The sequence below is a fragment of the Mustela putorius genome, unplaced genomic scaffold, assembly GCF_011764305.1.
Source record: "Mustela putorius furo isolate JIRA1106 unplaced genomic scaffold, ASM1176430v1.1 tig00003987_pilon_pilon_pilon, whole genome shotgun sequence".
Taxonomy (NCBI): domain Eukaryota; kingdom Metazoa; phylum Chordata; class Mammalia; order Carnivora; family Mustelidae; genus Mustela; species Mustela putorius.
The window spans coordinates 8,755,107-8,770,047 of record NW_025422126.1 but is presented as its reverse complement, the minus strand read 5'-3'; positions in this window follow the sequence as shown (position 1 = coordinate 8,770,047).

Sequence of the window (14,941 nt, the reverse complement as noted above, 5' to 3'; positions counted from 1 at the left end):
TGAAAGAAAAATACAGTTATATTTTTAAATTCCACTTGGCTTTTCCCAGAGAAATTTGGAAGAAAGGTATTTTCAATGCAAGATGATGCAAATATCACTAAATCTAAAGGATGAATAATTTTGGACTCAAAAAGTAACATTGTCTGTTAGAGTTTTTGAGAGGACTGCTGGTTTGGGAGTTTGAGACCTGACAATTACAGCACTTTATGTGTATGATTTTGGACAAGCCTCTTACTCTGCATAAGCTCAGATGTTGTTTTCCTCAGAGTTGATATAAGAATTACATGACAGTGTTGTGCGTGTTTAAAACTATGAAATGCTACACAAGTTGTTTTTAACTCTTTTAGTCTTTGTTGAGTTACATATCTATGACTTACAGCAAAATTGTATACTCAGTAGAGTTTGTAGGTATCAAATAATGGTAAGTGGCGTGCATGCCTGAATAATCAATTTTCTGTGTCTCATTAGATAATTTATCTTAGTTTATTTCCTGTTGAGTTTGTACGTGCGCTTTATTTCATCCTAACCCAAACAACTGAAAAGAACTGCAGAACCTTAGAGCTGGAAATCACAGAAGTCCCTGAGATATTCTCATGACCAAACTTCTGCCTGATGCAGAGAGATCCTGGGCAACCTTTTCTTGGCAAAGCCAAAGGCAGATGTTTAACTGCCTGATGTTTAACTGCTTAGTGTCCCACCAAATAGCATATTCCATCTCTGCATCTCCCTGGTTGGTAGCTTTTGCTGAGCTAAAGTCTACTGCCCTAGAACTTTAATCTTCTGGCTTCAACACCAAGTTTAGGACAGAACAAAAGAGGTAATCAGGGCTTTCATAAAGCTTGCCTCAATCATGGGTCAGACAGATAAATTCATTTGTTTGTTCAACAAATATTATTTGAGCTTATTTTATATGCCAAGAACTGTGCTAGGTGCTAAGTAAATGATAGTGAACAAAACAGAAATGACCCTTGCCTTCTTGGAATTTACAGTCTGTTAGAGAAGATGCACAATCAGTAAGCAAACAAACATATTATTTCAAAATATGACATAAGCTGTAAAATTTTATAAAGAGCAGCGCAAGCATAGATAAGTTTGCTAGAAAAGGCATCTCTGAAACGGTGATCTTTAACCTTAGGTCTGTGAGATAAATGCAGAAACCACTCTAAAACATTCTCAGCATCAGTCAGTGTTGATTTGACATTCAGGTCTTGATACTGTATTAATTTTGTGGAGTGTGAATTACAAACACTTAACAAGCCCCCAACCCGGAGGCACTAATATTTTCCAAAGCTATCAGGAATCATGTCTCCAGCAATTCTTGAGGAACCAGATTGAATTCTAATGTTAACATGATGGTGGGACCTCCTAAATAACAGTGAGATAGAGAGCAGTGAGTCAGAGAAACCCCAGGTTCCCATCGAATGCCACCACTGATGTAGCTGTGGAGCATTAATCAAGCAAAATCATCTTTGTGCCCTCCAGTTACATCACCTGTAGAACTGTCCTTTCCAAGTGCATCAACTCAAAAGATTCTGCTTTTGTCTCAATCTTTCAGGAATCTGTGTGGGAGATAGTCACTAAAAATAATTGATTTAGAGTCTAACCGTTACATTTTATTTTAGTACACGTTAGGTCTCTGAAAATGTACCATGAAATCAAATCAATGAAAGTCACAATTACAGTAGACTTAAGTGTGTTCATTGTGTGTGTATGTGGGATGGGCGAAGGTCTTCTCAAATAAACCTTGTTCCCTGCCTTTTTGATAGTTTTCAGCAGCGTACTTCCCTACTTGCATACTTAATCACTCTTTTCCTCTACATTTGATCACACAGAGAGTATCTGGTTGAAGCCAAATACTTGCCACTTACAACAAGCCTAAGAATACATCTTTGACTGAATGCTTTTATTTTACCCATAATTGAACAACAGTAAATACTGGTGTCAGACAAAGATGATGAAAATGTCAAAACTAAGTAGCAACATCAGGAAAGAAACTTTAAAATGTCCATTTGTCAGCTAGTATATGAATATCCAAATTCTCCAGATAAACAGCATCGTATAATTATGTATATAATGAAAGTGTGGATTTCATAGTTGAGGACTGCCTACACTATAAGAACATTCTTATAGGACTTAATTTGTGAGAGAAAAGGTGTTAAAGGTGTTTTGAGGGTGTTAATTATTATTTATGTAACCAGTTTCCAATGAGGGAAAAGTCAGATTCTGTTTTCCCAAGATTTCCAAACATCACCTCAAAATAGTAACCCCAGCCACCCAAGAAAGAGTATATTTTGAAACTTAGAAATGGTTTTTCCATCATTAATTTCCATTCTCATTTCAAATTTTAAAGTAGGCGGAGAGAAATAGTTACTTTCCATCTGGCTGTCCTCCTGCCTGGGGAAGTTGTGCTGTCTTCTTTTTTTTCTTTCTTTCTTTCTTTTTTCTTTTTTGGTCTGACAAGAACTTAATTGTGTGAGTGATCCATTCCAGATCTAGACATAACTCTCCCACCCTCTGACCCAGCCCAGAGACTAACTGTCACAGAACAGCAAAGGAACTGTTTGACCTTTTGTCCTCCTCAGACAGGATCTGCCAGAAGCACCCCTCTGTAATGTTGTACATTCATGCTCTCCATAAATTGAATCTAGACATTCAGGCATGACTGAACAGGCATTGAAGATGCAATTGGTGAGATGGATTAACTCTACTCTTCTTTAAATCTCTTGTTTCAGATAATTATAGATGAAAGATGCTTATTTGGATTGGATTGCTATTTATTCATATATTTATTTTAGTAAGTGGTGAGGCAAGAACATAAAAATGCAGAGTTGAAAGACAGATTGGCCTGGATTGAATTGATAAGAAATGTGTGGAGCTTTTTGGCTTCTGATCAATATTTGTATTCAGTCTGCAATCTAAAGTATGTATAATAAAAAGAAAACAGGTGGGAGTAATATCTGATTGTAGTTTCTTCCCAGTATATAGCCCAAATTAAAAGAAAAAGCACTAAGGACAGCAAATAACCTTAATCACCTGACACCAAAATGATTAATAGGACTTGCTTAGGACAGACCTTACTAGATCATGGTCAACACGCCTCCAGAAACCTAACATTCTGCCATTACTAGGACCGTGGATTGCCCCTCTCATCAGCTAAGGCTCCATTGAGCTCTTAACGCACTTTGGTTTGGAGTCCAGTGAATTTACTGATGCAGCAAATTGTTAGCACACTGTGTGGGAGTTCCTGGGGTAACTTTGTAAAGAAGTCAGGAGTTTAGGTGGCTCCTAAACTGTCATTCAGGCAGCTATTGAATTAACATAGCTCATGACTCTTCAATAACTTCATGCTCCTTCTTTATGGCTCATAATTATTATCATTTAAAGTTGCTTTGCAGTTTACAAAATGTTCTAATGTATTTACAGTGTGGAGCTTGTTCTTTTGTAGCCTGCTATGCTTCAAATTCATTTGATTTAATAAAAGACTCGGGTTTTTTTTTTTTTTAAGACTTTATTTATTTATTAGAGAAAGAGTCCGAGAGAGAGAGAGAGAGAGAGCATAAGCAGGGGGAGCTGCAGGCAGAGGGATAAGGAGAAGCAGACTCCCCGCTGAGCAGAGAGCCTGATGTGGACTCCATCCCAGGACCCTGGGCTCATGACCTGAGCCAAAGGCAGAGGGTTAACCAACTGAGCTGCCCAGTCACCCCTTATTCAAGGGAGAGTAAGACTGCAAATAAAGTTCACTACTCTTAGCCTCCAGAGAAACTGAAAACCCAGAGCTTTGTTGTAACTGAAGAATTTTGCATCTTCAGCCCCAGAGTGTAGTGGACATGTTGCAAAACACACATTTCAGCCTCTGATCCTTGTTTTGCACAAGAAGAGACATAAGAGTGTGCAGGAAAATGACGACTAAGTTCAAATACGTCCTAGTAAAGAGAAACATTGACAATGGAATAAAGGGCCCTGGACCCAGCAGTGTACTTAAGCTTGCTATGCCTCACTTTTTTGTTTTGTTTTTGTTTTTTTAATTTTTAATTTTTTTATTAACATATAATGCATTATTAGCCCCAGGGGTACAGGTCTATGAATCGCCAGGTTTACACACTTCATAGCACATACCTTCCCCAATGTCCATAACCCAACCACCCTCTCTCTACCCCCCCTCCCCGCCTTGCCACCCTCAATTTGTTTTGTGAGAGTAAGAGTCTCTTATGGTTTGTCTCCCTCCCGATCCCATCTTGTTTCATTTTTTCTTTTCCTACCCCCCAGGGCCCCCAAGTTGCCTCTCAACGTCCTCATATCAGGGAAATCATATGGTAATTGTCTTTCTGTGATTGACATTTCGCTAAGCATCCTGGTTGCCTTACCTTCCTCTTAGGATCATCCTAGAATATGCAGAGAAAGTCAGATGAAAGAACTTCAGTGGGGATTATTAATATTCTCCCCTAAAATGATTAACCATTGATATGTCAAGATGATGCTCTGAGAATAGAAATGGGGTAGGCCCATCCCACAGAGGTTTTTCATGCTACAAATACACATAGAAACAGCTAGACCTATGTTTTGCAGAACCTGGGCCATTTACAGCTGTGACTCTCTGACTTATACCCTCTGCACACCAGCCCAACAATAACTGCTTTGCTGTTTTTATAGGATCCTGGATTTGAAAAATCTCTCAGAGATCGTATCTCTTCCCCTGTCTGTGATGCATCAACTATCCTCTCCTGGTAGTTCACCGACTCACTGTCCCTTCAGTGAATAGGAGCTCTCTACCTAAGAGAGAATGTGTTCTAACCTTGGAGAACTCTGACCTGATAGTACTCAAACCTGTCTCTCTCTAGCAAGTATAATAAGTTAGAAACACAACAATGCCATTTCTTCTCCCAGCCTTCTTTTCTCCAGGATAGACTCTCTGAAGCCGCTCAGATGGACAGTCTGCCCATCGCCGAAGGGCTGCACCCCACTAGGTTATTCATCAGGCAGTGCATCCTTAGAATGGGCCTTTCTCTCGGCAGAGAAATTCTTCCCTCCACTGTCCACTCAGCAGCTACCCAGGTTTCCAATGACGCGAGTCTTGATGTTAGAAGAGCTTCAAAGTCTTCAGTGCCTCCTTGCCAGCTGTCTTACGGCCTGGGGTAGTTGTTCCTCTTCCTGTGCGTGTAATAACCGCCGAGGAATCCTAATTACAGTTCCAGCATGCTCAGGGCAGCCCCAGCCCACTTCATTTGAGGATCGCAGAAATGGATTTGAGTCACATACACATTTTCTTTGCAGTGCCATAAAAGGCAGGAACTCATTCCAGTATGGTTAGGATGCAGTGATCTCTTTAAGTGTAACTTCCATCTTCCACAGTCTGCACTATAGGTTTTCACATCAGGAAACTGTTGGGTCAGGTGCCCACCAGAAAATGTGGTGGTGGATGTTCGCTGTCTCGGAAAGGGTATCAGACATGGAGGGGAAAGACTCTGATTTAAGTCTTTTTTTTTTTTAAGATTTTATTTATTTATTTGACAGAGAGAGGTCACAGGTAGACAGAGAGGCAGGCAGAGAGAGAGAGGGAAGCAGGCTCCCCGCTGAGCAGAGAGGCTGATGCGGGACTCCATCCCAGGACCCCGAGATCATGACCTGAGCCAAAGGTAGCGGCTTAACCCACTGAGCCACCCAGGCGCCCCAACTCTGATTTAAGTCTTGACTCTCTGCGTTTGAGCTGTGGGACCTTGAGCAAGTTTTTCACCTGTGGGTTTGAAGAGGCATCTGCAGAATGAGGGTGGTCCTTATCATACAAAGTATCATAACAAACAATGAAGGCTGTCAGAGGGTCTCATAAACTGCAAAATGGAAACTCTGCTGAGGGAAACCTCTTCAAAACTCAAAACCTGTATGAACTAAGATGTTTGTAGCATGTTGAATGAAATATTTTATAGCCATTAAAAATTAGAGGAGAAAATGTGGTAAAAATATTAAATGACACTTTGTAGTTATAATAGTGTAAAATCTGTGTGTGTGGACTAGAAGCATCTGGGGAAAAAATGAGATCACCTGTTTAAAGGCAGTGAAACTGAGCACCTTTTTCTTTCCAGACCTCATTGGTGTATTCAGTTCAGTTCAGTCAACTTCCTGAGCACTCACAGTGCTGGGCCCGGTGCTAGGCTCTGCACAGACAGAGATCAACAGGACATACTCCATGCCTCAGGGACTCCCTTGCACGGAGTCTTTGCACATCATGAATAAGAATCACCTGGGGAGCTTATTAAAAAATTCAGATTACCTTTGTCCTACCCTAGAGAGTCTGATTCAGTAGATGGAACAGCCTACAGTTTGCATCTCTGAAACAGTCACCCTGACTGATCCTAATGTAGGCGGTTTAATTCCACACTGGGAGAAAGCTTCAGTGAGGTTTTAATATTTTTACAGTAAAAGATAATAATTACACAAATCTGCTCATTGAAGAACATACTATGCTGGATTGTTCTGCCTGCACCTTTGAGCTGGTTTTTATCCCTCTGTATCAAGGAGGGAAAGCCAGCCCACAGTGATCTTACTCGCAAACCCATGTAGCATGAAGCTGACCACACCTCTTGACCTAGACCTCTTCCTCCCTTTCTTGTCCACTACCTCACCCGTGTTTTGTTTTTCTCCATGCTTGTGTTTTTTTGCCACTCTGATTCCTGTGCCCAGTAATATATCAACATCCAAATTCTTCCCCTTCATTTCTCCAGCTTACTCCCCAACCAGGTATGGCAATTTAATTGAAACAAACAAACATATCAGCTTTACTAGCTTGTTCTGGAAGGCTCTATGATTAATGTTTTTCAAAAAAAACTTAGAAGTGGTCTATTCTTTGATCAGCAACCACAGAATTATCATATGTGGAAACTTAACGTGTTTTGGTGCTTGACTATCATTTAGCCCTTGACAACTTTCTTCCAGTCAGGTAGCAGCCCTCCACAGATTCCTGTCTTGCCAATCGAGTTAGAGGATACCCTGCATTCTTATGCAGCACGACTTGCCTCCACACGCCTGTGAATGGGCTTGGGTAGCTGTCTCAGTCTACACACCTGTCACTTCTTAGTCACCCAGAATCAAAATATTACAACTCTAATCACACTGTCTGAGGCTGTGAAGCTTTATTTCAAGAGGGGTGACACACTAAAATGCAGCTAGGACTTCTACATTTTCACATTTTTACATTACTTGTACTTAAAGATACCATTGGTTGGACAATGGCTTCCAGACTCACTCCTTTTATTATGCTCCCTCAGAACCATATGAAAATACTGCCCATCTTAAACTGTCATTTGTCTTCTCTGCCAGAACGAAAGCTCCATAACATGGAGAAGACTGCATCCATCTTTCTGTCTGCAGTGCCTTAAAGAGTGTCCAGCACATAGTGGATACTGATTAAACAACTCTTGAATGAACTGTCATTGGGGTGTCCAAAAAAAAAAAAACATAAAACAAAAACAAAGGATGAACTATGTCCAACAGACCAAAGAGAAATATTCTTTAAAGAGGAATTCCCAAACTAGCTTTTCCCTCTTTCTGTGTCTGAAATATTTCATAAATTTTTAAACTAGCCTTTCAGCATAAAAATCCAAGTCTGGAGCCCCTGCCTGAACATAGAACAGAGAGTCAGGAGTCAAAAGTATGAGTTCAGCTAGTAACTAGTCCTTAGGAGCTGTTACTAAGCCGAGTTTGTAGGGCACAGTAACTTAATAGACTTCTCAAGAACGTTGCTCTGTGGTTCATCATTCTATAACCAGCACTTAGCCATGTCCCTTACACACAGTAGGTGCTCAGTGAGGAATGAATGAATGTATTCGATTGGTGGAAGAAATTCAGAAGCAAGTCGCAGATGAACTTAGAGTTGCTCAGATTTTCAGTTAGGGTTGTCGTCCTCACTCTCCAAATCTAGACAAGCTTCTTGCCTCCAAATTGAGGTAGCTTACATCATTAGTCCTGCAAATGTTAATTAATGCTAACTCTGTGTGTCCCTCTGTGGGGCATCCCAAAACAAGCAAAACCTAAAATCTTACAGTTTCAGTTCCCATACAGCTGGTTGAGAATTCCTCTGTGTTGCCCCCGTCCTTTGAACATACCTCTATTACAATAACATTACCCACACACTGCTGTAGACATCTGCCTACCTATTTCTCTCCCCAGAAAGACCCTGAACTTTTTAAGACCCTGGTCTTACTCATCTCTGTGTTACTATGCTGAACTTGTAGTAGGTTCTAAGAAAATCCTTTTGAGAATTGAATAACAAGGACATAAATGACCTTTTCTAGGTAACATGTATTTGGATATATAGTTTGTATATGGATAAAAGTATATGCCTTTTGGGGTGCCTGGGTGGCTCAGTGGGTTAAAGCCTCTGTCTTCGGCTCGGGTCATGGTCCCAGGGTCCTAGGATCGAGCCCCACTTTGGGCTCTCTGCTCCACGGGGAGCCTGCCTCCCCCTCTCTCTGTCTGCCTCTCTGTCTACTTGTGATCTCTGTCTGTCAAATAAATAAAATCTTTTTTTTTTTTTTAAAGTATATGCCTTTCTAAGTATTTTCAGAGTTTCAGATTATAGGTACTGGCCACATCCTGAATGAAACAAGATTGGTTTTCATGCCTCTCTTAAATCCTTTTCGAGGTGCCAGCTTAGTTATCAAACCCATTCCTCCTCTGAGAATTCCCCCCACCCCTCCTAGCCAGACATACTGGGTACAGAAGCCTTCCTTACTGATGACTGGGGGTGGACACCTGACCCAAAATGGGCCAATCTCATTTTCTCTTAGAAAAGTGGGGTTAAGAACACTCGAGTCTGGACTGGTTGCTTGAACCAGGAATATGTAGATTTAGGAGATGCAGGGCAGCCATGTGTCTCAAGAGACAGAGAAGGCAGTCTGCACAGAGAAATGAAGGCACATGCTCAGAGATGAAAAACCATATGGCCTGTGAGAGAGACAGACACACACAAACAGATTGGCAACCTAGTTTTTACTATATTTAGTCCTCAGTTGCCAACCTTCCTGAGGCCAGATTATTCAACTTTTTCTTATGTTCCATGGGATATGCCTCATTTTCTTACCAATAAATTTCATCTTGGGGCTTAAGCAAATTTAAAACCGGTATCTGCTTTTACAACTGATAAGAAAACATTAATAGACTCTCTGACTTATGGAAAAATTCTCACTTCTTTTGGTTTTGTAGCCTCATTACCTTTTAGTCATATCCACATATTACCCCAAATATATGTTAATCAGGAAATTATGTAAATGAGAAATTCCCGCTAAATAAAATGCCATAGGAGGGTAAGTGACTTCTTTGCTTTTCAAGTTTCTTGATTCCCTAAGTCACAAAAACAGAAAGCAAGTGAATGGAGGCTTCTTTACAGAGGGGATTGGACAAATATCAGACCTTTTTTGAACTACAGACTTGGATTAGAGAGGTTTTAGAAGAACCAATACATTTGGCCGCTTCGCAAGACATCTATTTCTGAAGATTCTTTCCAGAACTGTGTTAAGGATGACTCTTGTCATGAGCCTTCACCATGTTTCAGACTAGCCCAAACCAAAAACTGTAAGACACTAAATTAAAAAAAGCATGTGTGCCTAGAGCAACCCAGGCCCTGCTGCTGGCTGGCCGTAAACAATGAAAGTAAGATAAAAGATGCTGCTCTTCAGAAACCGTTCCAAGTGCGTGTAGAGCTTTGTGTACCACATTCATTCAGCCCTGGCACGCCGCACCCTGAATTGAGTCCTCACTTAAAATCATCGCTTTGAAAACATGCATGGAAAGTAGGGAACTATGGACTGCTAAAATCATCATCTGGTTCAGGAAAATTTTTCTGAAGAAAATCCTAGGGCTCTTTCCTAGAATGTAACGAAAATGTTAAGTTATAATGATTACTGCCAACATACTTCTAACCACTCTAGGAAAAGAAAACAACAGCAACAAATAACGTTTCCAGCTCTTTCCTCAGTCAACACTCCGGACCTTGGAGAAGCTTGCATGTAATTTGACTGCAGCTACTTTCCTTTTTTAGTTAATTGTGTTAAATGTGCCTCATGACTCCTAATCCCATTGGGACTGTCATTTAGAAGGGGCTGGGGGGAAGCTGTTTTAATTCTGGCTTTTGTTTCAGCTACTAAGTGTAATACCACATGATTGTTGACCCAACAGTAATCCAGTTAAAAAACAGTCTTCAGAGTTACTGCATCATCAAAATTAACCCTGATTACATCAAATTATGTTGAAACAGACCACAGCTGTTTGCCCTGTTGAAGCAACTGCTTGAGAGCTCATCCAGAAGATATATCTGGGTGTCAGGAAGATACATTTTGTTTTTTATTTTTGTTTCTCAACACAAATGTAGGAGGGAAACACTCTGTTCTTTCCAGAGTTGCTTGGTGGGAGTTGAAAACTTTGTGATACCCCAGAATCAAAAATCTTAATTCCAAAATAGAAGAAAATCTGAGACCTTTTAAAGGTTTCGGTTTTCTGTAGGAAGGATGTAAGAAGAAGGAAATAGAAATCTATTGAGTATTGCTCTTGTCAGCAAAAAAGAAGTGGAACTTACTACTACAGAAGGATGGCGGGACTTTCTGTGGTAGGCTGCATTCAGTCTTAGGCAAAGACCGGCTCATGAGAACAGATTATGGTGAAAAATTTTGCAAGCTGGTTGTTAAAAATAAGTAATAGCATTATTAAAATTAAATAATTTAAAATGGAAAGTAACAAGTATTGGAAAAGATGGAGATGGTTAGGAACTTATATACATTGCTGGCAATGTAAATGGTGTAACCTGCTATGGGAAACAGTTCAACAGTTCCTTAAAAAGTTAAACACAGGGGCGCCTGGCTGGCTCAGTTAGTAGAACATGTGACTCTTGATCTCAGGGTCATGGGTTTGAGCCGAACATTGGGTGTAGAGATTACTTAAAAAAAAAAAGTTGAACACAGATTCACCCTATGGTCCAGCGGTTTGACTCCTAAGTATATACTCGAGTAGTGAAAACACAGGTCCACACAAAAACTAGTATAGGTATGAATGTTCACAGCAACATTAGTCATAGTAGCCAAAAAGTGGAAACAACTGAAATATCCATCAACGGAAGAATGAATAAAATATGGTATATCCAGTCAATGGGATATTATTCAGCCAAAAAAGGGAAGAGCCTATGTATACTACAACACAGATGAGCCTTGAAAACATTATAGAAAGTGAAAGAAGTCAGACACAAGAGGCCACCTATTGTATGATTCCAGTTATATGGAATGTCCAGAATTGCAAATCCACAGGGACAAAATAGATTAGTGGCTGCCAGGGGTTTGGGATAAGAGGAATGAGGAGTGACTGCTAATGGATATAGAGTTTCTTTTCAGGGTAATAAAATGGTCTGAAATCAGATAGCAATGATGGTTGCACAACTCCTTGAATATATTGAAAACTGAGTTGCACAGTTTAAAAGGGTGACTTATGGCATATGAGTGATAGGTTAATAAAAAATTAACTCATAAACGTATCATTAACTGTTATATTAACAAAGAGAATAAATAACCAAAATGCAGCAGTTACTATTTCACTATATTTCACTGTTATCTCTGCTCTCGGCATTTTTGTCTGTTATATATGTTGAAAGCACTAAATAGTGATATATTACTGGGCATCTCTTAACTGTGTTCATACACATAAAGTTGATAGCTTGAAATTGGTCAGGGAGGTAGGAAGGGTGTAGTATTTGCACCACAAAAATTGGCACGTACTACAAATCAAGGCTACTTGACCACCACCACCACCACCAGAGAGCCAGTTTTTAAACATTTACCAGTATATCCCTGACTGTATGGGTCAGACAACCATTATGGGTAACTGGTAGAATTAGTTAAATGAGGTGGTCTCCTGTGGCCTTTGGATCCACAACAAAACAAAAACTATCAAATCTGCAAAGCCACTATGCATGTATTCAGTGCAAAAGAAAATGGCATTTTTGGTCACCTGTTGTCAGCAACCGACTTTGACTCAGGGGACATGATTTCTCACAAGTGTGGGTACAAGGGGCTAAGTGATAGCACCCCTACTGGACTGTAAGAATGAGCCAGATACCAGATAAACCACAAATTATTTAATTCTTAGTCCCAAAGAGGAGAGTATGTCGGAAGTCTGCACAGCTGTGTCAGGGTTTGGAAACCAAGGGTTAACAGTTACCTTTTAGGAACTACCAAGGATTTCAACCACCTCTAAAAGTGAAACTGCATAGGATTACCTCCACCTGTTCAGCTCTAACCACGAGGACCGGCCCTGTGGATTTAAATGCTCTGGCTGCTTCTAAATATCTTTACCGGTACTGTTTTCAGGTGTGGATGGATCAGAGACTTCTGGATTCTCCAGGAGTCTAACACTCCCACGTGCCATCCTTTAAGGGTTGGTTGTTTCCATTCTCACAATATTCCATGAGCACTGAGTGTCCGACACCCTGCTGGGAGCTTCGGGGCTACAAAAATGAGGACACAACCCTGCCCAACTATCTACAGTACACCATACACTGGGGTAACCTAATTTATACAGGGGCAATGTGAGTTCAGAAATACATGAGCAACTATGCTGTGGTGGGGATGGTGAGTTTTAAGGAAAGGGGTATTGACATACGTTCAAGATCTAACTCAGGGTAGGCATTCTGATGGAAGTAAGGGGCATCATGCAAAGTATGGTTTGGAGCACTTTCTCCTGCATTTGACGAGTCTTTGTTCTTGAGAGAATAGGGTAACTGTGCGGCATGATCTGTGAATGCAATGATGTACCACCCTCACCAGTGTCAGCAGAAATGTCCCAGAAGCCTAAGTGCCCCAAAGCAGCATAGATTCTAGTTTCTTAAAAAGGAGAAATTGGGAAACTGGACTTGCTCAAACTTTTCCCTATAAAAAAGTTTATTTCCAAAATATCTTCTTCTGGGTGTAATGTCAAATAACTCTCAGTTTTTTGGCAGCTGCAGAGAGGGAGGAAACCCAATTAGGTCTTCAGCCACACCCCAAGCCCACTTTCAGATCTCAGTCCCCTTCAGATGCCAGAAATCAATTTGAGTAGGTCACAGTAATTTCATGGAACGAAATGGGCTTAAAGCATCCAGGGGTTAAAGAGGCACACACCTCAACATTCATGAGTCCAGTGTCCTGAAAGTCACCAGCTGAGGTGGCTCAGCACACTGACCTTGGCAAGCAGTACTCTGCTCTGAAATTAACCTGTCAACTAAATTGAAGGGGAGAAAAGGCAGCATGGCTAGGACACAAACATCCATCCCCCAACCCCAGTCCAATCACTGACGTCAAGCCTGGTGTGGGTGGTATTAATCATGCAAGCCTGGTGTGCAGTTGAGGACAGCTCTCCTTCCAGCCCTTCCAACCCATTCCTGGGACCGTTCCATCAGCCATGCACCTGCCGCTGGCCACAAACCCTCAACTCCCAGACAGGCACGGATGCGGGCTGTTGCTGACGACACTCAAAGCCAGAGTGCACCCTTTAGAACCCAGGCTGGGGGTTGGGAAGGGAAGAGGGAGAGCAAAACCTTGTGCCTGTGTTTTCTTCCCAGGTGTGCCATTCTCTCAACTCTGGTATGCTTCCTCCACAGGAGCTCTTGCCATAAGATGGTCATTTCCTGAGGATTTAATGAGAATATAGAATTAATGACCCACAGCCCTTTTTGCAGCCGGTCATTAATTCCCCTCAGGAAATACCCATGGTCTTTAATCAAAATTGCCTAAATTATAGACTGGTGATGCATGTCCTCACAGGTTTGGGGGCTGGGGTTGGGGAGCTGTCATCCCTACTGGTTCCAATAGATGGCGCCTATCTTCACGCAAATAAATCACTCCTAATTCATTTTCCATTTCCCACCAGCGAAAACCAGAGGGCATTTAAAAAAAAAAAAAAAAAAGGCAGGGAGTGGAGAGGACTTAGTAAAGGCCCAGGCAGGAACGTTCTGTCCGAGGGCTGTTCCCAGACTTGGCACACACCTCAGGCTCAGACTGAGCCACACCAGGGTGCAGCCAGGGACCTCAGCAGCAGTCCTGCCTCCTATGTGTGCAGCCTGAGCAGGGTACCGGCAGTTAAGTAATGAGAAAGGCGGGGTTGGAAGGTAAGAGAACACCAAGAAGAGCCCTTTTTTCTAACTTTTAGGAAAGGAATGGTATGTTCATAGAAGACTCCCTGAAGCTGACTTAAGTTTCCCCCACTATCCAAAAGCTTGCTTTATACCCCTTCACTTTTACAAAAGTCCTGCATTTCTACTTGGTTTTGCCCAGCAAAAGAAATTTGAGGAGGATTTTCACTTTTAGTAGATGTTAACTGCTTTTTCATTTTACCCCATGTCAGCTTACTGGGAAGTTTCATGGGAACACACCACTTTAGGATTGTGGGAAGACCTGTACTCTGTAACTTGTTTTTCAAGGCCCTCCTGTCACTGGCCCAAAACATCCAAAACTTTTCTATTTCCACATGGAATTATAAATAATGGGGAGCAGAGGGTCTCTTGCAAAACAACATAAGACCCTCAAGGGCTTCTGGCAGAAAGGAGCCCAACCACCAACTAACCATTTCTGAACCAGTTCCCAGTCTGTCTTGAATCACACAACTATCAAAGAGTACGTATTAGAAGACTACTTACTCTTCTAGGGAAAGGCAAGGCATCTGTATGCGGGACTTGCATCACACACCTCAGCGGCAAACAAACCATGCAGATCTCTCAGACTGCAATCACTGAGACTTGGCACCATGACTCAGATGTGAATGAAGTCAGAAAGATTGCTTTATTTTGCTTGGGAGCCACCGCCTCCTGATTGATTTGGCAGACTTGACTATTTTGATATTTGTCTCACAGGGTTTCAAGATACTTAAAGCAAGAGGTTAAAATGGCTGTAATTCTAGTGGTGGCCCTTCATCGTGGCTTGAAGATCTCTCAGCT